General features: G+C 41.7%; 1 protein-coding gene across 1 annotated transcript in view; it reads left to right on the top strand.

Moving 5' to 3' along the window:
• The first annotated feature begins 8350 nt into the window (after positions 1 to 8350).
• Positions 8351 to 15592, top strand: part of NEK7 (NIMA related kinase 7) — a 163328-nt gene continuing 156086 nt past the window's right edge. Inside the window, exon 1 of the mRNA XM_086693492.1 lies at positions 8351 to 8487. The gene's annotated coding sequence lies outside the window, so the exon portion shown is untranslated. The remainder of the gene's footprint in view (positions 8488 to 15592) is intronic.

Here is a 15592-nt window from a genome sequence, read left to right as displayed (position 1 = left end):
GATTCATTCTGTGTACCATTGTATCAAAGTTCATTGATTCCAAGATATCATTAATTATGGGATGCATTCCAACTCACAGAGGTTCAATGTTACAAAAAAAAAGAAGTAATGAAATGCTGTATTTGCAGAATCTACTAGAATCTTAACTCATGGGAAACATTTAATAAATAAGTCTGGGGAAGGAAAGAAGAAAGGAAGGAAGAAGTATGTGAGGAAGAAGGGAAGAAGATGGTGGGGGGAAGGTGTGAGAAGGGATAGAGGTAGAAAAGCAAGAGAAAAAGCAGCAAAGAATAATTATATACCCTTCCCAAAGCATTGGCATAATTCTGAGGTGCTCTTGGTAGAAAAATTTTCCAGGTTTCCTTTTCACAGATGGAAACTTTATTTATTACATCAGTAGTAATCCATTTCTCAGTTAATAAAATGAAGCCACTGAGTTAACATCTTTGTAACTGAGGCTGTAAGCTCCTGCTTGCATTTCTTCCGTGTGGAAGGGAGGAAAGACAGATGTGGCTGCCTTTGCATATCAGGGCAGCTGCTTCTCCTTGCTGGCTCCTTCATACCCTTTAGCTGCTACTTTAAGTGTCATTTCCTCAGTGCAGCATTCCTGGACTGTCCAATCTAAAGTAGGTCCCCTCTCGTTATTCCCCTGTAGAGCATCTCATTCTTTGTTCTCTTCAGACTGTCTGCTCCTCCTCAAAGGTGCTGTGGCTTTCCCCCAAAAGCATATACACTTTGACAAGGATATCAAAGATCAAAAAACATTTAGGAACCAAAGGAACGGAAGCCTGAATACTAATCACAAGGTTCAGCCAGAAAAATAAACACAGTGATACGCACTAACACTTAGTACTCTTCAAACTACAGAAGTAAACACGTACAGTTAATCCACGATGGCAAATAAGAACAAAGCTCTGTACCGAGGGGAATAAAAGTGAAACAAGAACAAACTGGACTTATTTCCATGTTTTCCTGGAGCCGGACTGCTACCTAGCTACTATGTAAGCTTATTGTGATTTACGTAAACTAATAGGTAAGCTTATGTGATTCTAGCCCATCTTGTTTTGGGACAGGTTATATTTAAACCAGGCCAGAGATGAGCTAAATTCAATTTCAAATTTCATCAGAGAAGGGTATTTGAGAGCCTGTTCTGCAAAGTTAGGGATTCCTTCTTGCAGTTAATTCTTGGCTGCGTCTTCTGGAAGTTTTTCGTGTTTCACTTGAGGACACTTTACTACTCTGTCTTCACTGGTGAAGGAGAAGAGCAAGTCTATTAATACAGGAGTTTCATTTTCCCTTTGCTATCTTGGGCCGTGATAACAGGAAACCCTCCACGCATTTTGTTAGAGTTGGTACCTACATTCCGCACCTTGGTCCCACCATCTTTTCCTTTGCATCACATCATACTCTGCCATCGTAGGGAGAACCCCAGAGGTGAACTACTGATGGAATTCTATCCCAAAGTTGTACTGGCCCCAGAACTGGCTCATGAGCTGCTGCCACCTTATTGGTGTGAAAATCTCTTAATGTAGCAGCTGATTATCTCCACATGTGTTAAGAAACAGATGTGGGTATTGCTTTTGATTTTTGTAGCATTTAGGTACACATAACTTCAAAGAATTGTGAAATAGGGAAATACATAGAATATCCACAAAGGGAATTAAAATATTAGGTTCTGAAAGTGATAAAAGTAGATTTCTAGCTTTTAGAAGCTAAACAATCAGCCGCAAAGATTCAGATGGTGTGATTGTTCTGACTTAATATAATCGCTATACATATTTAGATTTCAAGACAGTAAGTGGACTAAAATATTGTTAGTTAGGTATTAGAAATAAAGGCTTGGCTATGTAGTGACAATGGAAATATATTTTTAAAAAATTCATACAGGAAATTGAAACTAATTCATGTTTCATGAAACCAAAACATGACAGAATTCATTTTCATGTTTTTTCCCCTAGTTATCTCTAATTTACATTATGCTATTTCTACAAACTTCCAATTGTAAAGAGTAAAGCATATCTGTCTATTTAAGAGTTAAAGATATAGACCTGATAAAGTATTTAATTTCACTTAATTTAGAACACAAAGAAGTAATATTTTATTATTTATTTGTCTTCAGAAAAAGGTGATTATTTTTATCTCTCAATTTGAGCAAGGAAAGAACAAAGAAAAAAATGGAATTTTAAATAGTTGCATACTTGGGTTGCCCAAACTATGCATTGTATGTGTGTATGTGTGTGTGTGTATTTATATACTTTAAAATTATTGTTATTTTTATTTATTTATTTTGAGAGAGAGAAAGAGAGCATGAACAGAGGAGGGGCAGAGAGAGAGGGGGAGAGAGAATCCCAAGCAGGCTCTGCACTGTCAGTATGGAGCCTGACATGGGGCTTGAACTCACAAACTGTGAGATCACGACCTGAGCCGAAACCAAGAGTCAGACGCTCAACTGACTGAGCCACCCAGGGGCCCCCGAAATTATTACTTGAAGCTGTTTACATATATAAAACCTTTAAATAAATTTTACGTGTATATTTAAAATACAACTTCAAAATAAGCTTTTATAATAACATTTAAAAATAACCTATATACAAAAATAATAATCATATATTTATATATAAATTACTTTGGGAAATGATTTAAAAGTTCCACAGATTAAATGAATCCATTAGTGATATAGTGATAAATAACACTGATGAGCAAATGTAACAATATTGTCCAATTAGGACTGTTTGCAGTTTCCATGCTGACAGTCTACTGTTTCCTCCTACTCTTTCAAAGAACGGATTATCCCATAAACCTACAGGTAAATATTGGCTTGCCTTCTTCAGTACTTGAATGGTTTATGAGTTTAAAGGTTCTTGCCCTGATTTTGAGAACCTGCACTTCATCAAGTTTTTAAGCACGTTTCTGATTTTTGCCCCCAAATTCTCAAGCTCTGGAAATGATACTGTTTTATTCTGCAGAGTGTTGTCTTAGGTATTCCTTCCTCTACATAATACTAACTTTTCGATGAAAAAGCTGATATGATAGAGATAATAAACAAGAAACAAAATGTCTCCATAATTTGAATTTTACCCAACAATGAATTCAGTGACAAAATTGTGGAGGATATTGAGACTGCTTATGATTAACTAGGCTTATTGTCAGAAAGACAATAAGAGCCGGCTTTAAGAATGTCTGTGAGTTTGATGTGGCATGATTCCAAATCTGGCTTTACTCACATCCTGTATTTCCAAATAGATTGAACATTAACAGTACAATTGAACTTCTTAAGAAATAATTACTGAAGCGTTTTAAAGTACACTTCAGGCATTAAGTAGAACAGTTGAGGAAAAGATTGGTGAGATGTATGTTTTAAGCAATAAGGCTTCAGTATCAGCAAAGAGGGTTAGAAAGATAAAAACAATAGTGAATGCAACTTTTCACCTCTTGCGTTGACTTTGTTAGGACGTACTTTCAGATCTGTAGCCTGAGAGTAGTCTCTCGGTTTAACCATGCGGAAATACTAAAAGTAAAGAGAAACACTTATTATTTTTCATTTTTTTCCTATTTGGAAAAATGAAAATTGCTCCATTTGTTCAGATTTGAATGGATACGGTGCATCCCAGGGTTAGGAGAAAAGCACAAAAAAGAGCTTGACGAGTCAGAAGATGTAGAGGAAAGGCACAGATTAGGTAGACCTCTTGGACACCTTTCCATTCTGCTTTGTGAAATCACAGGATATTTGTCACATCCCTTTCTCAGGGTGGATGCATGCACACAAAATATTCTAGAGAAACCTGTACTTTTAAAAATTATCTTTGGGATTGATGAGCAAATCACCACAAATCTCTGTGAACACAGATATTGAGGAGTGCTCGTGAACACTCTGTGAGAAGGCCACCATTGTTTGAAGAGAGTGTGTCCTGTGAAATGGCCTCACAGTCTGGCTCCAAATCAAGGATAGAGTGTACAAGTGTGAAAAGGGAAGTCGTTTTTAAATGTATTTCCTTCATTGCTTTGACTTTTGGCCCATTGCATATTGGCCTTCTGGCTTTTACATTAAGGAGACAAAAAAGCATAAATTCAACTGGATTGTTAACCACAGAAAATCATAATACGAACATGACTGCTAGTTATATTGTTTCCTGTTTTGCAACCAATATAAAACATTACATTTCCCTACATTAAGAGTATATATTATAAAAATATGTATATGGTGCATTAAAATGTTTCCCCAGTTTTGTAACTACTGCAAAAATAGCCAGGCAAAAGCCACTGTCAGCATGCCACAATTTTTAAAAATGTTTATTTATTTATTTATTTATTTATTTATTTATTTAAAATTTTTTTTTCCAACGTTTTTATTTATTTTTGGGACAGAGAGAGACAGAGCATGAACAGGGGAGGGGCAGAGAGAGAGGGAGACACAGAATCGGAAACAGGCTCCAGGCTCCGAGCCATCAGCCCAGAGCCTGACGCGGGGCTCGAACTCACGGACCGCGAGATCGTGACCTGGCTGAAGTCGGACGCTTAACCGACTGCGCCACCCAGGCGCCCCAAAATGTTTATTTATTTTGAGAGAGAGAGAAAGAAAGAGAGAGAGAGGGATAGAGAAAATCCCAAGCAGGCTCCCCGTTGTCAGGGCATAGCCCAATGTAGGGCTCGATCTCACGAAACGTGAGATCGTGACTTAAGCCAAAATCAAGAATAAGGCGCTTAACCGACTAAGACACCCAGGCGCCCCACACATACCACAACTTTTAACTATGAACTGTACTCTCCGAATACCATAACTAGATCATGGGGACATAGCAGAGTTGCCCTTCTGATTTTGAATTCTAGGGATTTGATGTGAGAATAAAATTAAAGCTGGTTTTATTGTTTGCATAGGAAGCTCATTTACATGATCCATTGAACATTAATTGCAAGGGGCTGTTAAAGTGAAAAAACAGCTTTCTAATATTTTTCATGAGTGTTTTCAAAGAAAGATAAAGATTTATTTTCTGACACTGTACAGTGACCACAGCCAGGACTAGAGAAAAGTGATCTCTCCTGGGTTGTCTGCAGTCTGCACTTTGACTTCCTCCTCTTGGCCCAGTTTAGTCCAGACATTTCAACAGCTTGACTAAGCCTCATCACCATTTAGCTGCCAAATTCAGTGGCTGCCAATATCACTAGTAGCTTTTTAAGTACACCTGTTGCCAGCCCTATGTTTGTGAGTCCAGAAGACTAGACATTTCTGGTCTACCCCAGTGGCTAGGATCTTTTTCAAAGGAGAATTATTTTTAATATTACTTCATCATCCTTCATTAGAAAAACATTTTTTTCTAGCAAGCTTCTCTCCTTACAGAGGAGGTGAATTTACAATGAACCTGGTATATGTAACGTCTGGTCTGGTTAGGCTATGGATAAAAATGGTTTTGGTAATCAGTGCTACTTTTAATTTTTATTTTTAATTGTGGGGGGGCCAGCAAAGCTATACGAATAATAAAATATGAAGACTTGGTATAAACTGACAGGCTTCAGGTATAATAATCAAATATCATTTACCGCAAAGTTAACCTGATAGTTAATGGCATGTATTACATGGTAACTAGGTGTAAACATAGTTCATTAGGTAATTAGGTAAAGGATTACAATCAGGGTGTTTCGTGGATCCAAACAGCATTTTTGGATTAAGGTTGCGTGGGAGATGAATAGAAGCAGAACTCTGCTCTGTGGGGCTAGAGGAGCCCCCTTGGCCAGATCTCTCGTTTTTTCCATTAGCATTTGCTGCAGGCCAGGGGCAGGTGGCGTGGGCAGCCCTCCCATACCTCCACATAAGGTGATAAAAAGTCACAAGGAGAAAGTGCAGTGGATTCAGGTCTGACAGTCTTAACAACCTTTGAAAGGTTGTTACTACTACATAGCTGTAACGTTATCGTCTTTTCAAGTGAAGGAATAGGACACACACAGATGATCTCAATACTTTGGACACCTTGTAGCCACTAATAGGATATTTCCTAGACAAAGTCTTTGTGACTACGAGGGCTTCCTGAGCTCATTTTATTTGCTTATCAGTGTTCATAAGGTGTATGCATTTTCTTCACACCAATGAAATATCTGGTCTGTAGATGAATCTGAAATTTATTTCAACTGGGATGTTTTATTATCTATCAATCTATCTACACTTTTTAAAAGATAGTGCAAAAGATAGTAAAACACAAACAAAAAGCTCCCCTCCCCCCAAGCTTTAATCCTACTTCCTGTAGGAAGGTTGAAGTGTCTTTACCTGGGCAATATCTGATTATTTTTCCTGCACAAGTATGACTATTTCCTGCCTATGTATGACTCAGTGACACTGTTCTTATTTGACTGACTGATTTTAATTTGGTGTGATGTGGCAGAATGATCTGGTTCAAATACCAACTTCATTGGCTTCATCTTTGCCTCCTTTTTTTAACCCCCATCCAACCCACTGGCCAGTCTTGTTGGCTGCATCTTACAAATATAACCGGTGCATCTTAGAAATATATCTGGAATCTGACCATTCTTATTACCACAATGGTCTAAGTCATCAATATCTTTCACCTGGCCATTAGAATAGTCTCCTCTTCTAGTTGTTCTGACTCTGCAGTCTATTCCCAAAGTGCAGCTATTCTCTCCTAAATTGAGTCTGATTTGGTCACCCCTCCAATGGCTCTCCACTTCATTCAGAATAAATTCTAAAACTTAACAAGTTTCTATATTTTGCCCCTTCCTGTACCTACCCCCCTCTTCTGATCTCATCTGCTAGTATTCTCCCTTGGTTCACTGAATTCTAGCTATGCTTACCTCTTGGTTATTCCTCAAACATGCCAAGCCCACTTCTACCCAGGATCTTTGCATTTGCTGTTCATGGCTCATTTTCTCACTTCCATCAGGTCTCTGCTCTAATGTCAGAGGCCTTCCCACATAAGTCTATTTCAAACAGCATGCTCCCTGTCCGTGTCCTTATCCTGCTTCATTTTTGTATGAATCACCATCTGACATAGTATGTATTTACTGGCTTTTGATTATTATTATTGCCTTTCTACTACAATATAAGCTCCATGATAGCAGGGACTTTGTATCTTGGTAAGTATTGTATCTTCATTACTTAGAACAGTGCCTAGTATATTTATTATTACTTCTTGAGCCAATCGAATCAACATCTTTTCTTGAGATCTTTATTATTATTTTTTGCTAAAAATAAACTTTCCAAATATTAACTACATAGCGTTAACTTTTGAAGTATTTGAGCTATAATCTACTCATTCTTGACTCTCTACCCTTTGGTAGGTAAGTCCAACTAGTGAAAGACCTAAGGGCAGTAACAACTACTTAATGAGTACTTACATGTTAGGCTCTTGTATTTAAGCACTTTGCTTATCTCATTTCTAACCGTAATCCTAGAGATGAGTATTATTACTATTCTCGTTATACAAAGAGACCGATACCCGGGAGAGGTAAAATAACTTGAGGCCAGGTCACAAAGTTAATAATCCCTGAACTGAGATTAGAATCAAAGTGTGGTTGACTCCATACTGCCTCCTAGCTGTCGTCTCCCAGTAATACGTGTCCAGTTATCGAAGTAGTAAAGCCTTTTGCAGTTCCTGTACTAGGGTTCTGGTGTATCCTCCCCCCCTACTCTCCTCCCCCCCCCCCCCCCCCCCCGCCAAAGATTCCCAATGCAAAACCACCTCGTTCACCTTTCAGACATGTCCTAAAAGCCATTGTTCTCTAAGCTAGGCCTCTTTAATGTAAGGTGTGCTTAGCGCAAAGTCAGTTGAAACCACCTAGTGAAAGAGGATGGGATCAAAACGCTGTGATCCAGAAGAAAGGGGACGTCACCGGTTCGGCTTACTGCTTGCAAGTGGGGTAATTTGAACATAAATGGATAAAAGACAAGTTCTCAAAAAGCAGCCGACCCGGCCCAGAGAGAAGTTGGCCCCAAGTAAGGGAAGGGGGCTCGGGGGGGAGGGGGGGGGCAGATGGACACCCCCCGCCCATCCCGCCAGGCCTGACAACAGGGAGCCACACGCCAGAGGGGCCCCCTCCGACGGCTTCGGCTCCAGCGGGGAAGCGGCGGGGCGCACGGCGCCTAGAGGAGGAGAGCGGGAGGCCGGGGCGCGCAGCCGGCGGGACCTGCGGCGCGGGACTCGGGGCGCGGGGAGGGGCCGGCGCCCGCCCCGCCCCTCTCCTCGGGGATGCCGGGATGTTTACACTCCTGACAGCGGCGGCCGCGGGAGGAGGAGCGGGAGTCTCGGGAGGATGGGCCGCCGCTAGGCTCGCACTCGGGACGCGCCTCTCCTTGCGCAGGGTGGGGGCCCGCGCCTGCAGCGTCCGCGGGCGCGGCGCGGCGGGAGGTGGCGATCGGCTCCCGGCCTCGCAGCTACAGCCCCCGGCCCAGCGGGCCTTTCCGCGGCGCCGCCTGGCCGAGCCGCCCGCCCGCACGCCCCGGGTCCCTCGCGGGCAGGAGAACGGAAAACTCCCGACTTCCTGGTGAGTGGCTGCCGGGGTCTTGGGCGGCCCCGGCAGGGTGGGACTGCCTGCGGAGCCGGGAGGGGTGGGGGGGGAGGTCGGGAGGGCGCGGGGCGGCCTCCGGGATCCCCCCGCCGGGGGAGGTGGGGCGGGGCGCGCCGCACTCGGGCTGGGTGGGGGTTTCAGTCCAGTTCGTTGGCAGTGGCGGGAGCGAGCGGCAGGAGCTTTGTGCCCGGCGGGGGCTCTGGCGGCCTCGGCCGCCGTGGGCGCCGCGGTAACTAAGAAACTCCGCGGCCACCGCGGCGGCGGCGGCGGCGGCAACAGGTCTTTGGTTTCAGGACCCGAGGAACTTAGGCGAAGTCCCGCCTCCCAACCCCCGGCTGCCGCTCATTGGCGGCGTCGGTTATTTATCCCTCGCCGATTGGTTAAGTCCAGCTGTCAGGATTCGGCAGCAGCCAGATTTAGAGGAGTGAAGTTCACTGGAGACTGTGGGTGGTGGGAGCCGTGCAGCTAAGCGAGAAGCTGAAGTGGCTTGAGAAGTAGAGGACGGCGGACCTGTTGGAGAATGGGCTTTAGCGGGACCCTGTCAGGATTAGCAAATGTGAGAGTGATTGCAAGGCAATAGAGAACTTTGCTGGTAATCGTGGTAATGGAAAAGAAATAGAGAATTGAGGCCAAGGCTAGAGAGACGAAGGGCACCCCCCGAAAGAAAAATGAGTTGGCCACATTACCCAAGGACGGTGTCAGGAAGCAACACAACCTAGCAGATGCTGCAGTGAGATCTGAAGAACCTTCTTGTCTCCTTCCTGTATGCTGTAGGCCTTGGGAAATGATGTATCAAATAGATAAATCGTGTTCTCTCATAGCTGTAGTCCTTGTTAGGGATAAATACTAAAACTGTATTTATTTTACAATAAGATAGGCTCCCATCCTGGGGCAGTTCTGGTGATGGAACTGAAAGTCTGAAACACATTACAAAAATGAAATGATTTTCCTCCTCTGCTGATCATAAAGATGCTGTTGAAAAAAATCAAATGCATGTAGTTTGTAGAACATCGTGTATCCATCATAACAGAACCACTGTGTCTAATTCTTCCTCCAAAGAGTTTGTAGTTTCAAGAAGTATGCACACTCCTTGCAGGCGATAGCTGTGTCTCTCGCCAGGTTGCTCTATAGGATGAAGTACAGAATGTATGTATGATAAACTTATTTTGTACAGGAGCTTGAGCTGTTGCAGGTGTGACCTAGTATTAGGGACAACCGGACAAAACACTGAAAACGGTGGATAAACAGGAGATACAGTGAACCCTGTAATACTTTGAAAGTGGCAACTCTTACTGAAGAGGTGCCGAGTTTTCTTGGCTTTAATGCTTGCCGAAGGCCAATGCACTTAAAACAGTTAACATAAAACTTAAACAGTTATCATTTACAGAGGAAGGAATTCTCTGCTATCCTCGGGAGATCCAGTCCACAGCTTGCTTAACTCCCCAAACCACAGCATCTTCTGTTTGGTCCTAGACTGGGAGCTTGTTGGGGTGGGGAAGGGATGTTGGAGCTTAGAAAAAATTGCCTCGTGGAGGAGTCAAACGGGCAGAAACTGTATGGGGACGTTGAGAGAGGAGGGCTCGCAAAATAAAGGGGAAGGAACCCCTAGTGGAGGCTGGCTGCTTTCTCTGGGGTGGGAAGCCCACGGATCCTCGGAGAGGTGCGGGCCTGAGATTCTGCTCTCTGCCGGGAGGCCCCGCCCTCTGCGGCACTGACGGCTTCCACAGCCAATAAGCGGCGAGGACACCGCCGTTCCCCGCTCGGGAGGGCGGGTACTTCCTACCCCAGCCCTGGGCTCGGAGGAGGGAGAGAAAGTTCCTCCTGGAAGGATGTTTGCTGGTGGAGGGTTCCCAGTCAGAGGGATGAGAAATAGATACGTAAGAATAAAGGAGAGGAAGTTCCAATTTTCTCTGACCCGTCGTGTACGTCTCGTTTCATAATTGAGCTGCATCTTGGACTCACCACCGCGATTGAAACTTTATAGTTGATAAGAAACGAAGGTGATCAAACTAAATGTCCAGGTGGACTCACGGAGTTTTACTCTGAAATTACCTGTAAACGAAAACCAGGGAATGTCAGAATCTAAACTGTTAAACTCTTCCACAATTATTTGGGAATATTTCCACGGTTAAAAGTCTTTATCAATTTAAAAAGGAAAGAGCATAACTTCCGTGCAGTTTTATTCTGTACTCGGAACTACTATTCAGGCTCGTTTATGAAGATCATACCTGTAGCACCCTCCATTCCTTTTCCCACTTAGGCATTTTCCTGGCTGGACAATTTCAAGAGCTCTTTTCCAGTGCAATAAAACAGCACTTACTCCAAGAATGAGGAAAGCACGTCTGGTATGATGGCAACATACTGGTGGAGGAGGGGAGATTTGAGGCCAGCTTAATAACGTACCCAAATTGTAAAAATCAGAATTGTCGTTTTAAATGACTGAAAGCGTGGTTATAGTTTGTGTATGTAAGTATTTAATCTCACGCTTCCCTCCCCTTCATCTTCCTGCTGGTTACAATAGAAAGTTTTGAGCTCTGATTTATTGCAAACATTCAAGTGCTCTTTTCTTCTCAACTAGTGTGCCCTTACTGAAATGTAGATTTCCTCCCCCCCCCCCCCATAAAGATGTGGTCTGAGATATCATTAGAGACGTCTACAGAGTTTCTAGAACCAAACTGTCTCATGTTTTAAAATGTATCTCTGTAGTGTTACTAAGGTAGCCACCATTCAGGGTATCTGAAAAGAGAGAATGGTGATTAAATGCAGTTTTGGAAAAGAAGTTGTTTAATTAGATAATAGGTTGCAAAACTCCTTTCAGGTTTGTTTCCTTTGATTTTTTTTTTTTTAAATAGGTTTTGGTATTTAAAAAATTTGCACTGTAGCTGCAGTTACACAAAGCAGCCCTCTTGTCTACATTCCTGGTTTCCTTCAAATTAAAATATTTGTCCTTTCAGGTATTTGCTCTAGAGTTTTGTGGGTGGAATTTTAGTTAGTACATTATATATAAAACATGGTAATATACTTAGTGTAATGCTTGAGGATGTCTTGGAAATGACGTATGTGATTATTGTTTCTCTGAACTGCTTTATCCGCAATTACTTTATTGACGTTTTCATAAATATATTGCTAGATGCTTTAAGAAGTGTTTCTTCATACTTTTGAGTGTTTCAGTTTAATTCCTCCTCCCCTCATTTTTGTAGGGAATATAGGTAAATTACATTTGGTTATAATTTTTTTTGTTTACGTTTTTATTTCATTTTTGAGAGAGACAGAGCGCAAGCAGGGAAAGAGCAGAGAGAGAGAGGGAGACACGGAATCAGAGCAGGCTCCAGGCTGTGAGCTGTCAACACAGAGCCCGATGTAGGGCTCGAACTCACAGACCGTGAGATCATGAACTGAGCCGTAGTCAAACGCTTAACCGACTGAGCCACTCAGGCTCCCCGATAACATTTGGTTATATAATTGTAATGAAATATGTTTATTTGCAGGATATAATGGCAGTTGAGAATTTTTTCACGTGTGTAAAACTAATGTATAACAATTCACTCTTAGAAAACTTCTAAACTACTTGTTCTTCTTTTGATGACTAATAATTTGATTACCACCGCATGTTGCATATCTTCATAAAATATTTTTTCATTCTTATGAAAACAGAGAATGTGTTTCATGGTTTTTAGTGAGCAGTGAGAATAAGGATGGCAGATAGATGATCATGGAACATTTCTTTCTTTTTTCTTTTTTTTAGTTTATTATTTTGAGAGAGAGAGAGAGAGAAAGTGAGAGAGAGAGAGAGAGAGAGAGAGAAAGCACGAGAGAGGGCATGGGAAGGGCAGAGAGACGGAGAGAGAGAATCCAAGCAGGCTCTGCACTGCCAGCACGGAGCCTGACTCGGGGTCTGGAACTCATGAACCATGAGATCATGACCTGAGCCGAAATCAAAAGGTAAATGCTTAACTGACTGAGCTGCCCAGGGGCCCCGATCATGAAACATTTCTTATTTTTCTTGAGCAGGAAAACTGTAACATTTGTCAAAGTAACAGCTTTGCCGTATTATTTATATAATGAGCTTACACAATGAACTGTTTTGTAATAGCTATCCACGGTGTTGATCAGAACAGGGTATAAATGAATGGAACTTATTTAATTGGTCTGTAAAAATTTAGAAATACTGTTACTTAATGGAGATAGAGTGTTCTGTAAATCTTGCTATGGGTCTTCTGTTGATAATCAGTGTAAGTGAGTAGTTAAGGGTAACTTTCTCGTTCCAGGCTGCTTTTGTATAGAACAGGGGTTTGTAAACTTTCTAAAGGACAAGAGAGTAAATGTTTCTGACTTTGTGAGCTGTATGGTCTCTGTCATTGGCTGTGTTCCAGTAAAGTTTTATTTGCACAAATAGGCTGGAGGCCCACCCCAGCTCTAGAAGATAATACCAAAGATTTAAGTAAGATTCTAGACCTTTGATGTTTGGCTTGATGTGTATTTTCCACAGGAGTATTTCATAGCCTTTTTTGGTTCTTGGATGCTTGTGACAATCTCTTGATCTTTCCCAGTCCCCTCAGAATAATGCCCAGTTATTCATACCCCAATTTTGTGTTTCATCTCAGAGACTTCATAAGTCTTAGAACCTCTTTTAGATTGATCTGCTTTTTCAAAGTTTTCTATCATTCTTTGCCTCTTGGGGTCCCCACACCTATCCTGTGACACTGAATGAATGTGCTCCTCTCTAGCTTCTCTCTTACTATTTAATCTTTGCTTGATTGACAGATAGCACTTTAATATAAATGTATTTTGGTGTGTTTCTTTAACTCATAGTTTTTATTTTAAGCTGATTGGAATGACTGCTTCTGTTACTTTTAGGGGGAATTTCTGGCATGAGCAAGACAGTGGGCAGATTTCTTCTTCTTCTTCTTCTTTTTTTTTTTTTTTGTTTTTTGTTTAGAAAAAATTGATGTAGTCTTTTATAAAAGACTTTCTCCCAGTTTAAAAAAATTACTGGCGAGGGCCTGAAGTCAGGGTGTATGTGGCTTGGGTTGTGTGTGGGATACCTCCTCCCTTTGTTTTAAGAATTGGCTGTAGGCTGACCTGGGTGCAGCTGCTGAGAAGCCAGAGAATGGAATGGAAAATGCAATGGCTTTGACATCACTCAGTGGAGTTTCCTAGCCCTAGCCAGGAGTGAGTTCTGGGTGTGCCAGAGTATTTGTCTCTCCGGGTAGCCAGGTAGGGCCTGGGGCATTCGGAACTTCCAGGCTGGTTGCCACCAGCTACAAGGAACCTCTTTCCTTTATCCAACCCTGCTGCACAAATACTGATCATTTTCTGTGTTTACCATCATGTGAAAAAGACTAAGCCTGGGTTTGCCTCTTACTCTATGACCCTGGTTGAATTACTTGATTGGTTGGGACTCCGGTTTTCTCAGCTCAGGTAAGATTGCTTTGAGGAATAAATGAAAACATCTATGTAAAGGTATGATAGTAGGCTCTAAGTGTTAGTTTCATTTCACCTATTTCTGTTTTTAGGACCTTCAGTGGTAGGAAACGCATCTGCTGTTCTCAGTTTCTTCTGATGACAGGCCCTGTTGCCCACTGTGCCTTAGGTCTGCTGTCTGTTCTGTGTTCTCTGCTTGAATTCTTCTTCCTCTCTGCTCTGTGATTTCCATATTCATAATTTACTGGTTCCCATGTTTGAGAATGTTTTTATGTTTTTTGGAGTATGGGGAGAAGGCATTAATCCTTGGTTCCTCAGGCAGGAAAAAACACAAGAGGCTTGGGGGGGTTTATATTTTGGATAATGAAAAATGGGAGTTGCAAAACGATCCTTAAATACTAATTGAAAATGGCAAAATTAAAAATATTCTTTCTGGTAGTCTTACAGTTTTGCTTTTTGTTATCGTGAGAATATTTTCCTCATATTCTCATATTTACCTGGCAGATTACTGTAATTTTTGTTGTGGTTGTAACCATAACAAAGCCACATATCCTCTACTACATTAGGACTGGGAAAATTGAACAGATATGTTTATGAAAAGTTGTTGTACTTCTAAAATGAAAGGGATTGCAAACTTTCCATTGCTTTTTGTATCTAGCTGGTGGACCATACAGTAAAGTAATGTGATCTGTTTGCATACTGTCGTAAGGACACCAGAACTGGACAATAGGTAATTTGTTTTAGGGAAATGACATGCCCTTATTGCAAACACTTTATAGGCATGGTTTGTTATTTAACAAATACAAGTTAGTTGAAACATATACAGAAAGGATGCTTATTGATGGTTTAATTTATGGGAGACAATTGATATTTTATTTTCAGTTTCTTATGGCAACGTACAAATTCACTTTTGTTTTCTTTACAGCCTGGTGTTAGAACACATTAAGAATAGTATGGCAGGGAACATACTCAGTAAAAACTGGCATTTTTAACAATTTTCAACATATATTTAAAGTAAAGTTTTAATAAAGTTTCTACATTCGATAAATATTTTCATTGTTAAATGTCATGTTGTTTTCAACGTGGCTTTATCATTTTATGACCTTGAGTGTTTAAAATACCAGCTGTTGATGAAGAGTTGTATTTTATCAGGCAGTTCTCCTATCACTCCTGTAATCATTCTCTGTTTTTATAAGTAGGAAGGAATTTATGACATTGTATTTAATAGTATTTGATGGTTGCAGGGCAGGGGCTAGGGGTGGAGTTTGAGCTTCCAGCAAGGTTTCCCATTACCAGGCCACCAAGGGAGTTGCTGCCTCATCCCTGATCGTAAGGCTGCCAGTGGGACAGTGCACCGTCGCCATCCTAATGAAGACACAGCCACAATAAGGAAGATACTGCTATTTTGGGGGCCCCCAGAACCATACTGTGACTGCCGTGGTCCAGGAACTGTATGCTCTGGACCCTGGCTCTTAACACCTATATTAGTTTCCTAGGGCGGCCCCAACAAATGACCACAAACTGAGTGGCTTAGTACAACAGAATTTTTTCTTTCATAGTTCTGAAGGTCGGATATTAGGAATCAAGGTGTGCATAGGGCCATGCTGTCTGTGAAGGCTCTAGGGAGAAGGCGTTCCATGCCTTCTCTTAGCTTTGG

This window comes from Puma concolor, chromosome E4, assembly GCF_028749965.1.
Source record: "Puma concolor isolate L17-30 chromosome E4, mPumCon1.1.hap2, whole genome shotgun sequence".
Lineage (NCBI taxonomy): Eukaryota > Metazoa > Chordata > Mammalia > Carnivora > Felidae > Puma > Puma concolor.
Note: the sequence above shows the minus strand (reverse complement) of the source record. Positions and strands in the feature narration are given on the sequence as shown.